We start from the raw sequence: 23,519 nt of genomic DNA on the forward strand, positions 1-23,519 counted from the left end.
TTTACCCGCTCTTAGAAGTTCAGCCTTTGGTGGCATGGGCCTTTGTTCATAACATTCAGGAACATTGGCCAAAAAATTGGAGAAATTTTTGTTGGGAATATTCTAGAGTCTCATCTTAGTGGATAAAAGTTTTATTCAATATGAATCTTCCAATCCTTATTGTTGATGCCAATTTCGGATTTTCGGTATCAAATGTAACGTGTAAAATAGTGGGGTTGTTTTCTTGAATTGGAACTATCTTCTTCTATTAGAAATTACTGTGGAGTCATTACTGTGGCAAGGAGAAGTCACGTTGGATGACATTTCATCGAAAATTTAACTGGAAATCTTGCAGTGGGCAATTCATAACAGCCCCTTCTCAACATCGTCGCATAACTCCAGGAGATCCCAAACCAAGACGACCTAAAAAAAAACAAAACTGCAGACGAAATCGGACAAGATTAGATCTAATCTCAATGCCATTTTTTGAAGTTTCATCAAGTTCCGATCAATATATCATGCATGACCTTATCAATGATTTAGTAAGCTTTGTATCAGGAGAATTTTGTTTTAGGTGGGAGGGCAGTGATTCAACCAACAATTTCAGTAACACTCGTCACTTTTCATATATGCCGAAATATCGTGAAGACGGTAATAGCCTAGAGATGTTTGAGGCTTTACAGCAAGCTAAATGTTTGCACACCTTTCTACCATTAGTATCATCAGCTTCACTTCATTATCTGTACGAGTTTTTGGGCAAAGTATTGCCAAAGTTTCAATGTATAAGAATGCTCAAGTTACCATTTGACAATATTAAGGAATTGCCTGATTCAATTAACAACTTGAAACATCTTAAGCACTTGGACTTGTCTTACAGTTCCATCAAAAAGTTACCGGATACAATTTGTACTTTGTATAACTTGCAAGTATTGTTGTTGTCAAACCGTCGAGGCCTTACTGAACTTTCATTTCCGCTCCTATCAGAAGAAGTGCAATCTATAAATTTTTTCCGCTCCAACATTAGGATAACAATATGCTAGTGCATCGATATATAAATTTATTAATAGTTGACAAACAATATCATGTGACACGACTGTGTTATAAAAGATCTGCTCATTATTACATTATTACGAAAATTCCTTACACCTATCACCTATGCATGCAATAACCCAACATTTGGTAAACTAGGCCAGAAAAAAGGAAATGGGAAAATTAATGGGCCTAGAGACTTGGGTTTAACCCAAGATTTCAAGAAAACTGCCGAAAACCCAAATAGAGAGACGAAGCTTTTCTGTGAATAGGCTAAGTGCGATCTTCTATCTTGGTTTCTTCTTCATTTTCATTTTCACAATTCAACCAAGATTGAAATTTTTTTTTCTTTGTTTTCCACTTTTCCTCCCTTTTGTTTTGTTTTGTTTTGTTGGGCACTGTCAGATTATAAGGATTGTTTTGATTCTGCCCAAGAAGAAAGCTTATACCCATTTGCTCTATAATGTGATTGACCGGCAAGCTCCCCCCTTTCAGGTACTGAAATCAGTTTTGCTTATTGCTTTCACAGATTTTTGCTTCTGGGGTTTTGAGTAATGGTGATTTGTTGACACAACTATGCAAGGATTATTGTGAAAGTCAGCTTTGGGGTTTCTTCTATTGAATGCTTGTTTCCATTCTAATCCTTTTACAGGTCAGGAGATGTTCCTCTGTGATTTTGACCATTGATTTATTCGTATGATCCTCCAACACTGTGGCACTCAAAAGGTTAGATGATAAAGTATTTTACAGTTTTCAATTTCAATATTTATGTCACTATTTGTCCTCCTTCCTAAGAATTAGAGGCATGTATATAATGTGAGTTCATACAGAAACCGGGAAAAATATATACAAAATTCCATTGAACGTTAAAGCTTCACAACGAACAGCATCTACAAGAATTATAGGGTAATAGTGTAATACAAACAAGAGCGATCTAATGCGTGATACAATATTTGGTTTTAGGCATGAGGTGTTCAGACCTAATCTGAAGGCCTCTCTATGACCATTCATTGTATTCATACATCTTGGAAATGACTATAACCGGACAGAATACTGCTGTCTGATTATTACTAGTATGTCTTTGAGACTCCAGCAACTATGTAGCAGCAGGTTCTTTTGTAACACCGCTTCCAGATTAGCGACTATGCAAAAATTGCGTTGCCCATAGTGGCCTTTTAGGCTAGAACTATGACTTTGGTCTGAAAGATATGCTTTACGGATTTAAAGGAGATGCATCCTGAAAAAAGAATCTTTTATATTGCTGCCAGCTTTGAACTGTTGTCTGCTTCCAGGACTTTGAGTTTCTTCTGGGGCAGATAAACAGCAGTACAATGCCCCTGCAGCTTCACTGCCTATAAACAGAAACCACATTTAGTTAAGGATGCAGCAAATAGCCTTTTCAGTTATTAATGCAAGAAAGAAATTCTTTAGTGTTATCAGATTGTTTATCTCACCTTGGCTTGTGATGCTGCTCTGCAGTCGGATTCTTCCAGGAGCACCTCCCTTGTTTGACTCAATGACTAGATATTGGATGATATTGATATTTTGCGTATGTCCTTTGATCTTAAGGACGCACTAATTGCCGACTATTTGTTTGAGGAAAAACTATCGGTGATTGATTCACTATTGGGGATCTGAAGAAATGGATGTGGATAGTTATGTCCTTTGATTTTAGGACATTTGAAAACTATGGATATGAGAAACAAATATCGGTACTCCAGTTGACACGATGTATGATCAGAGGAAGGAATATTGGTACTTATATTGACAAGATGATCTGAGGAATGAATATAGGTAGTAATGTTGACAGAGGAAGCTCCACCTCCAAGGAACTGCTTATGAGAAGAGACACCTTTATTTGCCTGGACTCGTCACAATCAGTGAAGGGTAGACTTCTGGATGGCATTTGAACCATATGCATTCGCCGGTCTCACTTTCAACCAAAAGTTCACTGGGGAACGCTGTGACACCAGCAATGCCTCCCCCACTCCCAAAAGAAAAAGAAAAAGAGAAACAAATATAGACTAGTTGCAGCTGTCTTGAGATGTAATTGAATGCCAAAACGATTAAGAAGTTTCCAAAAGCCTCCAGACAAGAAATGCAGAAAAGCTGCGATTGTATGCCAATCAACACAGCTGAGCATTTCATATAACCTGGAGATCTTTGAATCATTTGTAGGAGAATATCACCGACTGTAATAATGTAAGTTAGATACACATTATTACTGAGGCCTCTTTTGATATTCTCCTATAAATAAAGGTTGATCAGCTACGCTGGAGCGTTGCTCCAATGGCTAATGCAGAATAATCGCTTACCGATCCATGCACTACTTCGGTGTTTCTGTCACTGGTTACTCCTCTACCTCCATCAATAAATTATCTTCACAGGTAAATAGGAATCCTCCATCCACAGAGGATTCTCTATATTCATATCTTTCACCTCCACCACCTGTTCCGCTTCCACCCTCTCCACCATCATCAGAACTATCTGGAGTTGTTGTACCACCCCATGCATCATCACTATCTGAATTATCTTCTGGGTTTTTAACAACTTCTTCAGATAAGACTCTCTCTACGTTGATTCCAGCATTAGTTACAGTTTCTACAACTTGTGGAAGAGGTCTTCCAGCTTCATCATCTAGGTGTGCAGGCATAATCCAATCATGAAGTGGATCAATGCCATTATCAAGCGGCTCGCTTGCAACATGAAGTAGATCTATATAGTTGTTTTCATTGACCACATTATTCTTTGCCTGTTTATCTCGCAGCCGCAGCTTCATGTTGTAGTAGCAGTATACAAGCTTTTCCAACTTCTGATATGCCAAACGGTTCCTTTGCTTGATATGAATAATAGCAAATGTACTCCAATTTCTCTCACATGCAGAAGAATAAGCCGTTTGTGCCAAAATAAGCATTGCAATTTTCTGCATGTTTGGTGCAGAATACCCACATTGTGCCCACCAATCAGCTGTAAATGAACTACAATGAGTTACTGCTATAGTAGATCAACATTTTCTATTTCTCCTCACCAAGATTCGCCTTGAGGGGATTTTTTTCCTCACTTAGATTCGCCTTGAGGGAATTTTCTACTCACCTAGATTCACCTTGAGGGGATTTCTCCTCACTCAGATTTGCCTTTAGGAGATCTCTCTTTACACAGATTTTCATTTAGAGAATTACTGAACTTTTTTTTTTTTTTTACCTCAAATTTTACAGATTTTTTTTCACTTTATCGGGGATATATCACAAATATCTAATATATCGGGGATATTTGACGATGTAGGAGAAATTTCACAGAAACGGTAGAAGATAAGATATTTATCCCCCAAGATATATTAGTCCATCGAAAAAAGAAGATATCGGGGGATATATAGGAAATATCGCAGATATTTAAAACCTTGGTTCTACTCTCAATATAGTTCAAAATTGTACCAAATATAGAAGAATATAGAAGGCAGCTCATCCATTTTGGCAGTCTTCTCCTCTATAAGTTGCATCCCAGTCAACTAATTGAATTACGGACTAGAGCGATATATCGAACAAGGAAAATAAATTTTGAAGGACTACTCATTCTGTGGTGTACATTCTTTGGAACAATGAATTCATAATCCAATGAAATCAAAGAACATGCTCGCAACAAATTCAAAGAAGATGACAAGTATGGATAAAATCCTTACCTCATCAGAGAGCTCGGTGTTAAATGAAGGCAAGATCCTATTCTCCCCATGTGGGTGTTTCACAACTGTTGATGCTTCTCTGTTCTTCCTCAAGGCAGAGAGAGAGAGAGAGAGAGAGAGAGAGAGAGAGAGAGAGAGAGAGAGAGAGAGAGAGAGAGAGAGAGAGAGAGAGAGAGAGAGAGAGAGAGAGAGAGAGAGAGAGAGAGAGAGAGAGAGAGAGAGAGAGAGAGAGAGAGAGAGAGAGAGAGAGAGAGAGAGAGATAGATAGATAGATAGATAGATAGATAGATAGATAGATAGATAGATCTGGGAATAAGCTAATTAAGGCATCGAAGCCACTACTAGAAATTTGGGAATAACTCGTCGTGGGTTTGCAGAAAGAAGAATTATTCATGCCTGGTTTTATTTTCTCCGAACTGAAACTTTTTTGCGGTTTTCAGAGGAAGACGAAGATGAAGACGAACACGCACGTGCGACTCCACACGAGGGCATTGAGAGTTACAGTCGGACTCTGAGAGAAGAGATGAGATGTCGCAGTTTGGGTAGGGCAAGTAAGATTGATAATTTGAAAGTAATGACGTGACATGGCCTTCCCACATCGAAAATATGGATTAGGAAAGTACTGTTTATATAGGATTACACGACTTAAATCCCTGCCCAACCCACTTGGGCCGAATATTCACTGCTGCGATGGGTCATTAGAAGTTAAGCCTGTTTCACTCGACAAAGACAAGACCCACACAAAAATAAACATAAGATAAACAAGGCCCACAGAAGAAAAAGAAGAAGAGCCTAGAAAGGAAAAAAAGAAGAAAAAAAACAGAGGCCATAAAAAAAGAAAAGAGGCCAGAAAATCAAATAAAAAAAAGGTCCAAAAAAGAAAAAGAAAAAGAAAAGAGGCCAGAAAATAAAAAACCAAAAACAGAGGCCTAAAAGAGAGAGTGAGAAAAAAAAAAAAAAAAAAAAAAAGAGCACAAGCACAAGGCTTGACGATACATAAATAGAGCTTGAGTTTCTTAAGCTAATGCAAGAGTGCAAGACAATGACCCATCATTGCACTGCAGAGTGAATATTCTAGCAAATTTTTTTTACTTACTTTTAAATTTTTTACGGAGGGTGAGAAATCCACACTCCTTAGTTTATTGTTTCATTTTTTTTTTTTGGTTGAAATTCTTACAAAATAGTAAAACATAAGTAGCTAAGGATAAAATTAAAGTTTTTAAAAAAAAGGGGTCGTGACCACTTAACCAATTTCAACTTAAAAATTGTCTACTTACTCCACTAAGAGTTTTTTTTTAACTCCATTTATCCAGTCTAATATCTACTGACTGTTTTGCCCCTATTAATTAAATTGAAACTCATCTCTCAGACTCCCTCTCCTCCCAGATTCTCTCTCTCTCTCTCTCTCTCTCTCTCTCTCTCTCTCTCTCTCTCTCTCTCTCTCTCTCATAAAAGCCTCCTCCAGGTCGTCAGGCCACCTCCAGGCGTCTTACAGGTGCGGTCAATCCGGACCAATCTGAAATCCGTCGTGTAATCCTAGGCCAGATTGTTCCTGTCGATCCAGTCCCATCCCTCCACCGACACACTCGATTTCAGATACTCCCGATGATCCTCCCACTTCTTGTACTCGACGAATTGGATGACATAGTTTTGGGGACGAGGATCTAGGGTCGTGTTGGGCTCTAGGGTTGGGGGATTCTGGTGGGGTTTGAAAATGGAAGAGAGAGAGATGGAGACGGAGATGTTAATGGAGACGATGATGAAGAAGAAGGAGAATGATGACGTGGCGGTCAGAGGAGTAGTCATAGTAGTCATAGCAACTATGCAAGTATTATTTTCATGGCCCTCTTTCTATCTATTGCTGCAACTAGTGTACTTAAGATGTAGTGGGGGCATGTCGGCATTCATGACTGGTGGAGAAATGAACATTTTCGGGTGATTGTGTGGTGCATCATCACACCTATTTGCACTAGTCCAGGGTCTGCTGAAGGTCTTGGGTGGAGTTAGCATAGACTTCACTGTCACGTTGGAAGATAATAATAAGATTATTAGTGGGCAATAAAACGATTATTGGAAGATAATAATAAGATTATTGGGGGGCAATAAAATATTTATTGGGCAATAATAAGATTATTTATTTGGATAAACCTACTAAACCTTTCAAAATTAAAAACATTTTCATTTTTCACTAATTATTGATCCATAATAAACTTGTTATTGGGAGGCAATAATATGATTATTGAGGGGCAATAATATAGTTACTGGATATTATTAGGGGACAATAAATTCAAACACCGGAATCCGGTCACTAGTCCGGTAGCCGGATTCTCGATTCTGGTGACCGGTAGCAGGAGTCCCGTCACCGGTCGCCAGAGTCACTGGCCAGCCACAGGTCACCAGAGTCCGGCAAGGTCTCCGATGACTCATCTCACTAAGTGACAAATAAGGAGAGGGCAAAATTGTCCCAAAAATAAATAAAAAAGAATATAAAAAATACTTAATTGGTTATTAGGGAAATAATCTCTTAGAGTGTTTGGGTAAGTGGGCAATCTCTTAGAGTGTTTGGGTAAGTGGACAATTTTAAAGCTAAAATTGGGTAAATGATCATTTCCCCTAAAAAAAAAAAACATGAAGCCTTCAAACAAAAAAAACATGAATTTTGAACTGTAAAATGAAGAGGGTAAATTTCACTTCCTTTTTTAATTATAATATAAATTCATTTTGTCATTCAAACTTTGCCACCCAAATATAATAAAATAGAACTTGGCTTGCTTTCTCTTTTGACTCTGTGTTTTCTTATTATTGTTGAAGCTTTCATGGTGTTTTTGAGGTAGAGATCAGTGTTAAGAGATGAAATACTGGGTAGTTTAAATGTTGAGGTTTCTGAGTTCAAGGATGCTTGAATGAATGGTGAGACAAACTTCTCAAAGTTGAGATGATGATATTGGTTAGAGTTTGTCTTCTCTCATCAAAGATATGAGAAAAATCATTAGAAAAGACCAAATTTTTACCATAATTACATCTTACATGATGAGGGATCGCGAATTCGCAATAGTTATAATTGTAGATATATTTCTTGTGGTCAATTTTATACATTTCACTTGCCCAGTGGTGTTCACCTGGTCAGTTGCTGATCAAAGAATTTATGCTCAATAACCCTTAGATTTACATCCAAGGGTGGAAAACAAAACACCTCAACTTAATAATAATTCTCTCTGCCATTGGATTTACATCCAAGAGTGGTTGAGCATTATTTTCTTGGTCAATAACTGACCAGGTGAACATTTTCGTTCACTTGCCATAACATGCAATCTATAATTAGCACATGTACATTCTGTGACAAGATTCAATTAGCTATGAATTGCACTTTCTTTTAAGAAAGAAAATTTTTCAACTCGTCGGTTTATGAGGTTTGGCTTGATTTTTCATATTTCCCAATATCTGTCAAACCCCTACAAAAAAAATCCCCGATTTCTGTAGCCGAAACAACTTATACCATGCTTGAAAAATAAATAAATAAATAATCATCAATGACGATGACCTTTCTATTCCCTCCTCCTATTACTCTGCATCTGCATCCACCTCGGATATGTGGGGGAGTCCACTGGATCAAATCTTCCAGACTTCCGATAGGCAAGCAAATCTTGATTGTCTTCCCAAGTCGGAGTCGGCTCTCACGAATCTTGATCCTACCTCACTAGCCACTCCAAAGTTCCAGCAATAATGCCATGTATTTAGATATGTTACTCTAGAGAGAGAGGTTTGAAGCCAAAACTTAACAATCTTGCTGCTATTTTAAGATTTGGCTTTTGTCTCTGTTCTAATTAAAATAATGCAGATTTGATGTTTTATTGGAATGAGGTTAAAGGTTTTGGTTTTAGAAATTAGCTAGTAGTTACTAAATCTGGATTTTCAGTAATTCCATCAATTAATTAGCACAACATTAACCTGAACTCACCAGGTTACAAGGTTTACTTGCGCCTTAAGAAAGAGGAGCAAAAGTACTTGGTTATATCATCAAACAGCATCGGTTTACACGTGGACAATTTTGGGTGACGTGGAGCTTGTGTGGCCGTGAGGCATGCACGCGTGGGTAACCCGCTATGATACCATGATAAAGTAATCTAGGGTTTACATCCAAAATCAATTAGCAATGGATGGAGTGGCCCAAACCCTTATAAACCCATAGGCAAGGTCCCATTTTCCCCATGTGGGATGTATATATTCTCAACATTTTTGAAAAAGTCTGACTTCTTGTATTCCATTGCAGAGATCAAGTTGGGTGATTGACAAGAGATTTTGGAATATAAGCAAGTGACATGAGGCCCTTTAGGGTCTATTACAAGATCAGGCTCTCTCCAACTAATTTTTCTATTCATTAGAACCGATAAACTTGTAAGTGTATATATGCATTACCTCTTAGAATTGTGTCATTTCCTTTTCCAAGTTTTGTAACTTAGAGAAAGCATAAAAACAAATAAGTTTCAGAGTAATCCTACATTCAAAAACCTCGGATTAATAGGACAAATGGAACATTGAAAGGATAGCTCTCATTTTCATAGGTTCCTCAATATAAACTTTAAAGATCTATACATTGAGGGTCTCAAGTATCTCAAAGGCATTATCTTAATTACATGGTGTGGTGACCTGAGTGGGAATACCACAGCGTTGTAACATTAAGCCAATAGGAGCTCTATACGTCGTAGATGTGTTGAGGACCTACCAACTTAATACTACAAAGCCTTTTGAAATATGAGTTTTAGAAAATAAGAAATAAATAAAAAATTTAAGAAAGGACTTTCGATCAACAACCCAATATTCAAATTAACAAGTCTGGAAATACTTCAAAATAAAGTAGGCAAGTGCACTGTGACGCCTTAAGGCTTACATCATAACCAAAATGAAAGGAGTTCAACAGCAACAATAAAACAAAGGGTGAAGCGCGCTCCCAGGTAGGCGGACCTCAAAGAGTTCAACTGAGCTCAACATTTAAAGAAAAGCGAGTAAATTGATAGAGTACCAAAAGGGAATGACTTCAAGCAATAGGGACAGCAACACACAGACTCGGCCAATGACCCACTTCAAATACAGATCTTCTAGAGTGACCTCGTTGCAACCTGAAATGTAGGGGTGAGCATTTCATCCTCGCTCGCCCAATAGGGGCCAACCCAACCTTAGTTAGGTTTGAAAACTAATAAGTAAAATAGCTATTAGAATATAGATTGTGCGCATTTGTAAAATAGAGTAAAGCAAATGCAAACAAAAACAATCATCGTTGTCCTTTTTTAGGAAATCATATGTAGCATGCTTCACACAACTTGGAGCTCCAAGATACTTACCTGCCAGCTAATCTAAAACAATTGGTGATCAACCCGGTTCGTCATCCTTCGAGAACCGGCCAACTACTCTGTGGTCCTTGTGACTACAAGTAGCGAAAATGTCCATTTCTTGGCCCTGCGTGTCTTATGACTAGTTCACCATCGTTATTCACCTTTTCTCGAAGCACATAGGAGCATAACCCCCTCCGGAGGTTCACGATTATCGACACTGTGGGATGCCTAGGAATCAACGCGTCTATGTCTCATTCACTTTCCGGTCACAAGTACAAATATACAATGGGTACAGTATCTCAACATACAAGTTTAGCCTCGGTTTTCACAATCAACAATTATCAGTTATGAAAACACAGATATCACTAGGCATCGACTAATGAACAACCAAAAACATACTTGCAGGCAACATACTATTATACTAGAGCATTCCACGTATATAGAAAAGCCTCTAATAAGAAAGGGACATGTCACTCTACTTGGAAATGCCGGCGTATTCCACGTACAGTACTCAAGTGTTTTCCGCGTAAGCTTCCTTAACGATCGTGTTTTCTGAACCATTACTTAATTTGTAAGTAATTATCCACGTAAATATCATGACCAACTCTAAGTAATCGCGCATACTAAATCATTTTTTTTTTTTCAATGAGGCTATTTATTATTTCTTCCAACTTTTACCAATTTAAGAAACGAACTTCTTTCCTAAAAAGGAAAACTTCCTTATTGCTCCATCAAACTATCGCCAATTCGAGTGACCAAAGTTGAGTCGATCCTCTCGTTTTACGAGGTCGGTCAACCCTCGGAGTTGACATTTGACATTTGACTTTGACTTCTGACTCTTGACCAAGTACCCCTTTATTTACCTTATTTCTTATTTATTAAAAATAAATAAGTAAATAATTGTAAATGAAGTTTTACTTATACTTTTACTCTTTTACTCTTTTTTTTCACCTTTTTACTTTTACTGTAGTTTTTACCTTCTCACTTTCACTTTTACATTGTTATCTCCTTTCACTGAATTTACCTTCACTTTAATCCTTTTTACTTTTTACCACTTTACCATGGTAAAATTTCTTTAATTCAACTTTTACTCATTTCTTTATTTTTTTTTCTTCCAAAAATAATGACTTTTATTTTCTTCTTCCCTTTTCTTTTTCTTTTGGTCAAAATTACACAAGAAAGATCACTAAAATCTTCAACACCAATTTCCAACACTTTGAAGATTAAACTAATAAATTCATACTAATTAAATCCTCCTCAAAGATCCAATTTTCACAATTTTCCACCAACAAAAATAGGTCAACAAAATTCAAAATCAGCAAAACAAACTCCAAAAATTCGAGGGTTTTCCCAAAACTCAATCCTTACCCTTTCTTCTCCAAAAACTCATGGCCTTTCCTCCTTCTTGGCCTTCTTCACCTACAAATCCGTCCAAAATAAACATCACAACCCAGAAACTCAAAAGAAGGTTGCATGGGATAGATTCTTACCACAAATCCTTGCCAAACCCGTAGCCTAACTTCTTGGTTTAAGAGAAAATCAGGTTCATGCATCAAAATCACATATGGAAATCAAAAACTCGAATTTGAGATGAAATAAGTATAGGGTCCTTGACCCTAAGCTCCAAAATTGGATAAAATCATCCCACTTACCCCAGCAACAGATTTTTATTCCCAGCTACCCAATTTAACATAAAAACAGTTTACCCTTAGCCTAATTAACAAATTACAACTTATGCCACTCATCTCTTACCTCTCTGTCCTCTCTCTCACACGAACTCTCTCTCCTCTCTCACCGGAACTCTCCCCTTTCTCTCACGCTGGAACTCTCTCCTCTCTCACCGGAACTCTCTTCTCTCTCTCACGCCGGAACTCTCTTTCCCTCTCTCTGCCGGAACTCTCTCTCCTCTCTTTCCAGACAACGCTCTCTCTCTCTTCACTCCCACACTATGCCGACAGCTCTCTCTCTCTCTCTCCCTCTCTCGCCCTCTCCCACTCCCAGTACAGCATCGACACTACCATGTCATGGAGGCTCCGAGCTTGGAGGAAGAGATCGGAGCTTTCGCTGGTTGCAACGAAGACACTTGACTGTAAGGCCCAGCTGCGATTCAGACGGTCCAGCCCCGATTCCGAATCCGATCTGAGTCTGATTCCGATCGCCAAGGCCCAGTAACCCAATGCCTCCAATTCCGATCGGTAGCGATTCCGATCTGAGTTTGATTCTGATCGGCAACCCAACGATCATGTTCACAGTCTTGAAATCCGATTGGGTGCCCATATCAATTTCTTTTTTTCGTTTTTTTTTTTTTGTGGTAAAATTGGGGCATAATGCCAAAGGGAAAGAAAAATGGAAAAATAGAAAGTTCTAATAGACGTCTATTGAAATGATGTAAACTCTTCATTTTTTTCTTTAATTAAAGTTTTATTTGTCTAAATTTTAAGAGATTAGTTCATATTCTGACAACCGAAAGTTCTATTGGGGGACAATAGAGGCCTATTGCCCCCAATAGTCGTCTATTGGGGGTAATACATGGCTGATAGTCTTCTACTGGGGGGCAATACATGGCTGATAGTCATCTATTCGGGGGCAATAGACTATCGGGGCAATAGACGTCTATTGGGGGCAATACATGGCTAACAGTCGTCTATTGGGGGGCAATACATGGCTGATAGTCTTCTATTGGAGGCAATACATGGCTAATAGTCGTCTATTGAGGGCAAAAAAACATTTCTGGTGAGATTTTCAGCAAATTCCGGTGGGCGGCGGCCGTGATTGGAATCCGGCGGCCGGTGACCGGGCTCCAGCAAATCTCCTATGGTTTCTCTCTCTTCCATTTTTTTCTCTCTCTAAGTTTCAAAGGGGTGAGGGTAAAATGATATTAAAAAAAATTAAAAAACAAAAAAAAATCTTACTTGGGTATTAGGGAAGACCTCCTTAGAGTGTTTTGGGTAAGAGAGAATTAAAAAAACTTAATGGGGTAAGTAGGAAAAAAATCTCTAAAAATGGGGTAAATGGACAAAAACCCATAAGTATAGATCGGATGAATAGAGGCTAAATTAGGAGGGAGATTACCTTGATTTGAACTTATAATGAAGAAATCACAAAAACCCCTAAATTGATTTTAGGTTCTAGGGTTTTTGGAGAATTGAATGGCTAAATCTCACGATTTTGGTTTGACAAATGGATAGAGGGAAGGAAGAGGAGAAAATCTGGAAATTTTGGTGTGGATCGGAGCACCGGCGGCGGCCGGTGACGTAAGGAGAGAGAGAGAGAGAGAGAGGCTCGGAAGAGAGAGAGAGAGAGAGAGAGAGAAGTGAGGAAATGGTGTTTGAGGCTAGGGTTTGGGGAATGTGAGGCTTAAATACCTCCCATCTTTAACTTGTGTGAAAAGTCTAATATATCCTTCCTTTTGGGCCAAGTGGGCTTGGCTGCTCTCATTTTCTTTTTCCTCTTAATTTCTCTTAAGCCCACTTCGAAAATACTATTCCAAACATCTTTATTTATCTGACACTTCACCGAATCTTTCTGGGCTTTTCCTAAGCCTCGTACTTCAAGAAAATTTTTGTAGACCCAAATTGGATTTTTCTCTAAATTCTTAATCCTTTAAAGTAGCCTCATAGTCTTACCTAAGCGCGAATACTTTTGTACCTTATGAATACGTAGTCCCATACGTTATACGACAAAATAAAATAAACAAGAAAAAGTACCCGGGGGGGTCTACACCTGGAATCCATTTTGATTGAATCCTGACTGTTGTTTCACGGTTTCACCCTATGTAAGGCATTGTGGTAATCAGCATTCAAATCAGAATAGGGCAGTCTATCTGGACTGTTCCTGCATTAGAATCTGACTTCTAGCTTGTCATTCCCATGCATTACCATGTAATATCATGTGCATACAATTTACTTTGGTCTATTTTGATGTGCATCAACGGAAGCAAATTTCACTGAGATGTATTCTTTTAGAGTGGTTCAAAGCAACAACTTGAAAATGAAGCTGCTCTTTTAACTTCAAGTTTCAAATTATTAGAATCAAGATTTTTATGAGTATTCCTTCCTTCAAGATATTCCAATTTAAGGTTTTCTCTTTGTTCTAAAAATTGCAGTAGTAAGCATACTAGGGTTGACATTTCTAGACATTTGGTTTTTCCTCCCCTTCTTTTCTGTGCCATTTGTTTTCATTCCTGAATTAAAGGACAAACATTCTCATGTTAATCTTTTTCACTATTTTAATTTTCAAACCTAAGAATTTATTATATAACTGATATACTTGCAAGCAATGAAGAATATGTTGAATTCTTTGATCCTGGTGATAAGAGAGACATTGCTGTCTGTCTTGGAATCTGACCCAGTCGGAAGTAACCTAGGTTTACAAGCAATAAACCCTATAAAGATAATTATGGAATTCACCAGAGAATTTGAGAAAGAACTCTTATTTTTATTAAATTTGATATGATAAACTGATTATAGTACAAAGCATAATGGTGCTTATATAGGCATCCAAAACCCTAAATTATAATCTATCAAGAAATCTTAAAGAATCCAAATTAAAAAGGAAACCAAAAACCTAAAATATAAAGAATCCTAAAACAAATGTAAGACAAGCCTACAAATATTAAATCCCAAATCGGATAATTAAAACAATATATTTTGGCCTAAATCTGTAAGGACATACTAAAGTGAGTCTTGAAGATCTCGTCATTCCCATTCTGGAAAGGTATCATGCGTCTCAAAGGAACATTCTGGTCAAAAGTTGATCAAATCTGATTTACAATCAAACCTGACTTTTTGCATGAGTAACCCGAAAAAGTCTAAAACCAAATCTTCTTGAATATTCCAGCGGCTAGTAACCTCATTACGTATGAGTTACCTATTTTCCAATCACTCTTCTTGATTCTACGCCGCTTCTTTGCTTTTATGATTTTCTAGCTAAATCAGGCCCATTCTCGTCCTACATCATTCTCCTCCACTATGAAAGAACTCGCCCTCGAGTTCCTCTTGAAAGTTCTTTCTCGAGTTCCTCTTGAATAAAGGACAAGAATAGGTAGACAAAGGACCTGAGAAAAAAATTAGACAATTGAACCTGTGGATTATTCGCAGGATCTTCTGCAGATTCTAATGGCACAATCATGAGCTCAACACCATAGATGAGTCTATCATATGCATTTTGGCTTTCATAGGCAACCTTAGAAGATTCTTCTTGGCTCTCAAGGCTGCATTTTTGAATGACATCAGGTTCTGAATGATTTATTTCAGGATCCAAGACTTCATCATTACAAATAACCATGTCTTCATGAGTAATTTCACCTTTAATGTCTTCTTGATCATCATGGATGATTTCTTGTGGAGCTTCTTCCATTAGAAAATTTTCTAGCTTTTCTTCAAATAAACTATTAATCTCAATGGGCAAAGAAAACTCTTTGGACTTTAACTTCTTCTCAAAAACCTTAAGAGGGTAATTCTTGATCGAAAAATATCTAGGTAGAAATTTTTTGCTAAGAAGACCTTTCATCTTGCGCCATGTCCGAACACGCTCTTTTCCTTCTCTCTGACGAGAGCTCTGCAACTAATCCCACCAATAAGCAGCATCTTTCTTTAGCTTCTGAGAAACCATCTTAGCTTGCTTGTGTTCTGGAACCTCCATGATCTCAAAGAATCTATCCACTTTAACCTGCCAACCCAGAAAATCCTTCATGCTTATGTGACCAACAAAGTAAGGAATATCAGCCTTGGTTATGAGAACCTCGGAATCATAATTTATATCACCTCCACCACCATGTGGAGCTCTAGCACATTTTCCTTCTCTGCCTCTGTCACAGTTGTTGTTGTTCGTTCCTTCCAACAACCCACGAAATTATGTCATTTGAGCGTTCATGGATGCCATTCAAGTGTTTACGGCAGCGATCATGTGAGCAATCATCTGAGCAGTAAGGGCATCCAAATCCGCACTTGTGATGTTACCCATTGCTACTAAAGTAAATAGGAAAGACAGGGAAGACCTACTCTGATACCACCTGACACAGTCGGAAATAACCTAGGTTTACAAGCAATAAACCCTAAAAAGATAATTCTGGAATCCATAAGAGAATTTGAGAAAAAACTCTCATTTTTATTAAATTTGATATGATAAACTAATTCTAGTACAAAGCATAATGGTGATTATATAGGCATCCAAAACCCTAAATCATAATCTATCAAGAAATCTTAACAAATCCAAATTAAAAAGCAAACTAAAAACCCAAAATAAAAAGAATCCTAAAACAAATGTAAGACAAGCCTACAAATATTAAATCCCGAATCTGATAATTAAAACAATATATTTTGGCCTAAATCTATAAGGGTCCACTAAAGTGAGTCTTGAAGATCTTGTCGTTCCCTGATAGGAGCATAATTATGCGATGTTAATAGCGTTGATCTCTATACTTTCTTGTTAGTTTAGTGTATAATCTAGTTATTTACATTGTTTATTTGTTTTATAGGTATTTTGAGCAAAGAAGGAGAAAAGAAGTAAAAGAGGGATTGAAAGGTGAAATCGGCAAATCTGCCTGTGTAGATCAGTCAACTTCGACAGATCACTGAGACCAGCTCACAACGATCCAGAGGATGATCTTTATATTGATGGAAAGCCTTGGATGTCTAGTTTCCAGATCTTTTTATAGCTCATCAATATAATTTTTCTAGAAGAAGTTATGGCTGATTTAGTACAAGAAAGTCAGACTGCACGTGAATCTGAGGTTGGACAAAAATTTATGTTTCAAAGCCCAAATCACACCGAGAAGCCCGATGACGAGTTTGTGCTTCATATTTCAGCTTAATATGGACAAATGACGTGATGTGAATGGTTGGAATACGTCATCAAGTTCAAGAGCCAATAGCACGTGAACCCTAATTCTTTTAGGTTTTGGATTTCCTAAACAAGAAAGATGAAGGCAACCTCTAAGCATATAAAGGAGATCAATCTGCAACAGCTCTCTCTCTCTCTCTTCCTCCCCTTCTTTAGTCAGTTTTGTTTCTTCTATGTTTAACTAGGTTTTTTATTAGTTAAGGGGCTGCTTGAAGCCCCTAGACATGAACTACAAGATGATTTGACTTTTGATTTTATTTTCTTTTTATTCAAGATGAGACCTTTGTTTATTACTTTACCATTGATGAATGCTTGCTTGTATGCTTTGAGTGCATGCTCAGTATGCATGTTAGGATTCTACCGCTTTGATTGTTTGATGCCTGTGTCAATAGTTGGACTCCTCAAACCTTCTAGAGAAGCAATTGTTAGTTTTCACTATCAAGTAAACTAAGTCCTAGGTTTAGCAAGGCGCTAAGTTATTTGTGATGTGTTGTGATTTCTCAAACTCTTTTAGACCTTAATGATCTCTTCTTGTTAAATCTAATAAGCATACCTTTAGGTTGCATGTTAGGGAATAGTCTAGGTGTAGAGCACTTCCTGCCTAGCGTACGAAGTAAGAAAGGGTAACAGGTTGTGTTCAAGCGTACCGAGCCAACCTGAGCATCTTCATCTAGATTAATTAAATTAGGATTGAACAAATTATCTTGTGTGTGATTTTTCATTCCCATTATAGAAAGGTATCATGCGTCTCAAACGGACATTTTGGCCAAAAGTTGATTAAATCTGATTCACAATCAAAACTTGACTTTTTGCATGAGTAACCCGAAAAGTCCAAAACCAATTTTCTTGAATATTCCATCGGCTAGTAACCTCATTACGCGTGAGTTACCTATTTTCTAATCACTCTTCTTGATTTTACCCCGCTTATTTGCTTTTATGGTTTTCTGGCTAAATCGAGCTCATTCTCGTCCTACATCAGAATCTATAATGAGGCTTCTTCTTAGATGCCAATATGTGGGATGCGTGAAAAACTGTATTTTATTCACATTTGGAAATACAAGAATACATCTAATTAATCTGAACCAGTCTAAGAATTTAACAAATTTTTTCATGAAAGAAAATAACAAGCACAAAATAATACTGATCAAAAGAACCTAAAGGCCTTTCATTAGTTGCTTTATGCTATTATGGATAGATAGAATCAACAAAGTCATGGTGCTGCAAAGATTGGCTACATGATGATGAACAATAATGGTATTCAATTATATCTATTTTTCTCCATTGTTGATTACCAGTGATCCCAGTACTGTTGCAGGAGAATATTGGTGGCATTCAGCTACGCTCTGTAAATCAAGTTAGTCATTGGTTGATGTGATCCAGTATTAATATTTGGTTTCACTTTGTTATTTAATACTATGTTTCTGCGTGATTGTTGTTTCTGTTTGCAGTGGGAACTCTAACCTTTCCACTTGGAATGGTTACAAATTCCGGCCAAGTTAAGTACATGCTGATCTAACTGCATTTGAGACAACTGCAAATAAGATAAAAGCAAACATATGTGCTATTTCCCTTGGTTATACTTGTGCCTATGCACTAGCACTTTGCCAATACGTTTATGCCTAAGTGGCTGTCATTGTTTACAATTAATTGGAACATATCATGTTTAAGAGACACAATGTTGCCTTGTCTATATGGTCACTTGGTTAAGCCAATGGACTGTGAAACCATCACTTTAAGGAATCTTCATATCTCTTTGGCCACAAATCTAAAACAATCATACACATTACTATGGTATCAGGTAAAAGTTCTAGTCTGACTTCGCTAAATTCTGCATTAAGGGGGTGCGGCAGGCATGTGTTGACCTTCTTGAGGGAAGAAGGTTTTCTTTGTTTCTGATGATGGGGTTGGTGCTTAGAGTAGTTATGTTTCTGATGATGGGGTTGGTGCTTAGAGTAGTTATTGCTTCTTGGAGTTTGCTGATGTTGTAGATTCATGCAAGCAAGTTGTTGCTGTTGAAATGAACTGAACGCCACCTAGATTTCTTCACTGGTAGATTTTATCTATTTAAAAGGTATGATCTCTAGTCAAGTAGTTTAAATTGAACATGCATGATTAGCTCTTAAACCTTTTCGTATAATGTTCCTTTGCCTATGTAGTTGGAAGGTTACCAGAAAACATACACTGATATACCTTGTTAATGGTGAGACTCTTCTGATGGTCAAAGCAAGAAAGGGATGGAGAGTCCCCTACTTTATGTAAATGATATTCTGTTCATTCGTTTCCTCCAACACTCTTCTTTCAAAATAAGATACGATTCAAATGAATGCTTGGAACTTTGAGCACATTAAAACAGAAGATGATGGCAATTTAGATTTCTCATCTGTTCTTAAAAAATTTTGACTGCAAGTTTTTTCCATTGGACAGATAGTAGTGATCTAATGGGATAGTTGATCAAGAGTTTGTGGCAAAGGTAGCCATAGGATGTGTCATGATGCTGGAGCTATAAGCATATATGGTGCTAGTATTGTATGCTGAGGTTATTTTAGAATAGGATTGCTTATTAAGGTTTGTTCAAGTATATTAAATTTTTCTCTACAGGTTACAACTTAAAATTTCATAAATATGACCAATAATTTTTCAAACTCATATGCAACAATTTTTTGGTATCAGAAGTTCTAGCCTGGCTTTGGCAAAGTATCTTGCTTCAAGATGATGCGGCAGATGTGCTGAACTTCTTGAGGAAGAAGGAATTGGTTTTGATTGTTTCTAAGGATGAAATTAATACTGTGAGTAGTTACGCCTTCTTCGAGTTTGCCTCTGTTGTAGATTCATGCAAGCAAGCATTAATTATTTGCATCAATTCAGCAACACATATTCGGTAGCTACCACCAATCTAGATTACCATTCAGAAGGTCTAGTGGCACCGGAAGAAATAGAAGAAACTACTTCTACTCAATACTTATATTAACTGAGGGAGTTTTGATTTCTATTGTGTTCATGAAAAAGTCTGACTATATGAATTCCATTGCAGCAATCATATGTGGTGGTTGATGAGGGTTTTCAGTCATAAGCAAGTGGCATGAGTCTCTTAAGAGGCTGCTGCAGGAGTGCAGGATCAGGCTCTCTCCGACAAGTATTTATTTTCATGGAAACTTATCAATGAGTAAGTGTATGTGTAATCTTCTTAGAATATATAAATACCTTTCCTTTTTCATTGTTTTGTAACTTAGAGGAAGTATTAAAACTTTTCAGTTTCAGATTGACAGTGTATATATATTAGGCTCTGTATTTAGATTTTAATTGATCATAATTCTACAATTAGAAACCAATTTAATGAAATGAACAGAACATTCAACAAATAAGCTACTATTAGCATTAGCACCATCTCTTGGTAATGCCTTTGTGGTCCTGGAAAGTGATTAGAACCATACCTGCCAAAAAGACAATTGAGACAAACAAGCTACTTGCATTAGCGCCATCTCTTGGTAATATCTTTGTGGTCTAGGTAAATGATTAGAACCATATATGCAAAAATGACAAGTGGGATATATGCAAAAGATCACCATCAAGATGACCTAGGCTTAGTTTGGGATTGATTCCTAAGGTGCTTTTGGGGCTGCTTCTGCTTTTGGGCCAAGAGTATGGTGTTTGGTAAAATTTCTTAAACCTGATTTTGGTCCAAATAGCTTCTCCGTAAAACAGATTTTGAGAAGTTACCAATTTGTAGCTTTTGGAGCTGCTTTGGGAAAATACAGAGCAACAGTAGGAGAGTTTAATGAAATATGTCAAACTACCAGTTTTGTCCTCCTCCTTTTCTAAAAATGACATTGAAACATATAGGGTTTACTTTTTCCATCGCGAGGCAGACACCACATCTCCTCCTTCGTCTTTGCAGTCATTATCATTCCACATCTCCTCCTTCCTCTTCTTCGGTGTCTGGTTCTCCCTCGTCTTCTCTCAGATCGCCTTCTTCTTCAGCTCGTCGCTAGTGGCCTCCTTCAATTCATGGATTCTCGCCGCCTTCCTCTGCGCCGAGACTAATTTCTTGATCGGCGTTTAGGTCTCCCTCCAGTTCAAGTGGAGATTACATTATCATTCTTAAAGGGTCAAAAGGATTAGGAATATACCACTACTGGGGCCTTCTGGGTTATGCTTTTTCTCTACAGATAGAATCAAATGGAACCCAATTTCTCTGATTTCTCCATAACTGCACAAAAAGGAGTAAGGTATGTGAGCTTTACTCGGTCATATTTCCAAAACCCAAAGTTTGCTTGACTGCTTCTCTTTACTTTTTATTTTGAGAAATTGATCAGATTTCGTTGAATTGTTATATAGGAGAATTCTTGTACATCTCAACATTCGATAATTCGATCCTCATCGAACTTCTCCTCCTTCTCTCTCTGCTATCACTGAAAGGTTCAATCTTGCTCTCTTTACCTTACTCTTTTAGATTCAATCTTTTTTTATTCGTACTGATGTAATTGGTATTCTTCTGTGAGTTGGGTTTGTGCTTGCAAGCCTTATTGAAGCTTATGTCTTGCTTAATTTAGGATACGAAGTTGAAAGTTTTAATTTTTGAGTTAGTGCAATTGTCTTGCTAAAGATAGAGATTGGAACGAGGAGAAATTTAATTTTGGTGGATGAACTCTGATATTCTTATTGTTGATTCTACCTGAATTATCATGTGGGTTTGATTTGGTTTACTTAACTATGGATAATGGCTATTGGGATGTGAAGCTTTGACAGTTGAAGCTGGGTTCCTTAAAAAATGGTGGGGAAGGTCATATTTTCTTTTCTACTTATCAGAATTAAACAACTAAAAGTCTAGAACATGTGATTTGTTCTTACCTATGAAGCATTTGCTTTTTTTTTTTTCCTTTTTTTTTTCAAATTTAGAAATTCAGTTCATATGGTTTCAGCTTTAGAAACTCAGTTCATATTTTAACTGGAAGTAGGTGAACCTCATAATTAAATGACAGCTAGGTGTTGAAGCGGGATGATGTGTTCATGCTTGGAATGAAGCCATTTGTTTGTATTCGTCATTTGCCCTTTTTTCATTGTTTTTTAGGCCGACAGGAAGAGAGTACAGATTGTATATAACAAATGAAAAAAGAAAATTAGAGCTATACGTTTGAAAACATGACCTCGTGCCTCTGCATATTAATCCTCATCAATCGAAAGATGTATAGGTAGCATAGCCTCAGTCATAGCCATGTGCTTGTTTTGTAAGAAAACATAGATAACATTGACAAAGAACATAGCCTTTAAGCTTCTCGATCATATAGAGGTAAGAATATAGAGTTCTGTGAGATTCTTTCTTTGCTCACTGGTATTGTATATTAATCCTTTGGAATGGTTTGTTTGTTCCAAGATCTATGAATTTGTGGTGATTCATAGGGGACAGGAATTTTTTTTTAATGTCATGGTTATAGACATGAAACTTTTATCGATAGTCACTTAACCTTGAAATGTTCATAAAATAATCTGGTCATGCTTTTGTTGGTTTTTCTTTGATATTCAATAATTAGGAAAGGCTAGCATAAAGGAATCTTAGAGAACTTTTTTTATTGAGTGGCTACTACTTCTCTGTATTAGTGTCAAATTGAAAGATTGCTTGTTGAAACAAGTTGAAACAAAGTAGCTCTTTAGATTGTGGCCAACTTCTTTGTTTTGTGAGAATCATGTTAGGTGTTGGACATGGTACTTTATAACAATTGTTTGTTTACTACTAAGCATGTCTTATCTTTATATTTTGTGCTTTTAGAATTTTCACATGATAGACAAGCTAATTAACTCTTCATATATGAAATCCATATTTGACAGCCAACAAGATCTCTACACAAATTGTGATTGGTACAGCAATAGCAATTGCTAGTGTTGTCATTTACTCCTTGATAAAAGCAAGCTTGGAAGAGCAAACAAAGGCAAGGATTTTGAAGTACCCCATCTGCGATTGAACTCACATACAATATATCATATGTTCTATTTCAAAAGGTTGCTGCTATTTCTGCATCATAAGAGGTATAGCATGGAAAGGGAAAATAAGACATGTGCAGTCACAGGCTTCATCTACTGATTACAAAATTGAAATGCTCGTTGAACTTTGACTATTGTTGTAGTGTTGTTACCAATTTGTAAGTGATCTCCAAAGAGACTTGATCACTACTGTTGTAAGACAAAATCAGTGTATTTTAACACAATGTTAATGTTAATGTTAAACCCCTTTCAAATTCATCGACTTATTTCTCAAGCAAATTTTCAAATGGATGTGCATCTCTGATTCACAAATTTCTTGTTTGTTGCCCAGAATTGCTTCAGTCCAACAAAATTGCCCAAATTATGTATTTTATTAGTATTTTTAGCATTTATGACCATTTTAGTGATTATACCTGGTCACAACACTTTTATCTACTTAGCATTTAGTTGCAAATTTCATTTGACTTTAATATATTTTGTGTAATAGTAAAACATAATATGCATATTGAAGGATTTAAAGTAAGTCTTTTACTTGGTATGGTTACTTGATAATACATGAGAATTTTTTTATTTGGTAACGTTACATAATCAAAAAATGAAATTATGTATTTTAGTAGCATATCTTAGCATGTATGACCATTTTGGTAATTATACCCAGTCAAAGCACTTTTGTCTTGCAACTAACC

At 37.0% G+C, this 23,519-nt stretch overlaps 2 long non-coding RNA genes across 3 annotated transcripts; both read left to right on the forward strand.

The window, feature by feature from the left end:
- The first annotated feature begins 1,293 nt into the window (after positions 1 to 1,293).
- On the forward strand, positions 1,294 to 16,551 carry LOC112192273. 2 transcript variants are annotated; one of them, XR_005807739.1, is made up of 4 exons: positions 1,294 to 1,503; positions 1,661 to 1,734; positions 8,955 to 9,079; positions 16,493 to 16,550. It is a non-coding gene; the product is annotated as an uncharacterized LOC112192273 (long non-coding RNA). The 2 variants fall into 2 exon arrangements; XR_005807742.1 differs by lacking the exon at positions 8,955 to 9,079 and having other exon boundaries at positions 16,493 to 16,551.
- A 4,229-nt stretch (positions 16,552 to 20,780) lies between these two features.
- LOC112189385 lies at positions 20,781 to 23,033 on the forward strand. The gene is made up of 3 exons (XR_002931904.2): positions 20,781 to 21,083; positions 21,193 to 21,273; positions 22,681 to 23,033. It is a non-coding gene; the product is annotated as an uncharacterized LOC112189385 (long non-coding RNA).
- Positions 23,034 to 23,519: the final 486 nt, after the last annotated feature.

Source organism: Rosa chinensis, chromosome 1 (genome assembly GCF_002994745.2).
Source record: "Rosa chinensis cultivar Old Blush chromosome 1, RchiOBHm-V2, whole genome shotgun sequence".
Classification (NCBI taxonomy): Eukaryota; Viridiplantae; Streptophyta; class Magnoliopsida; order Rosales; family Rosaceae; genus Rosa; species Rosa chinensis.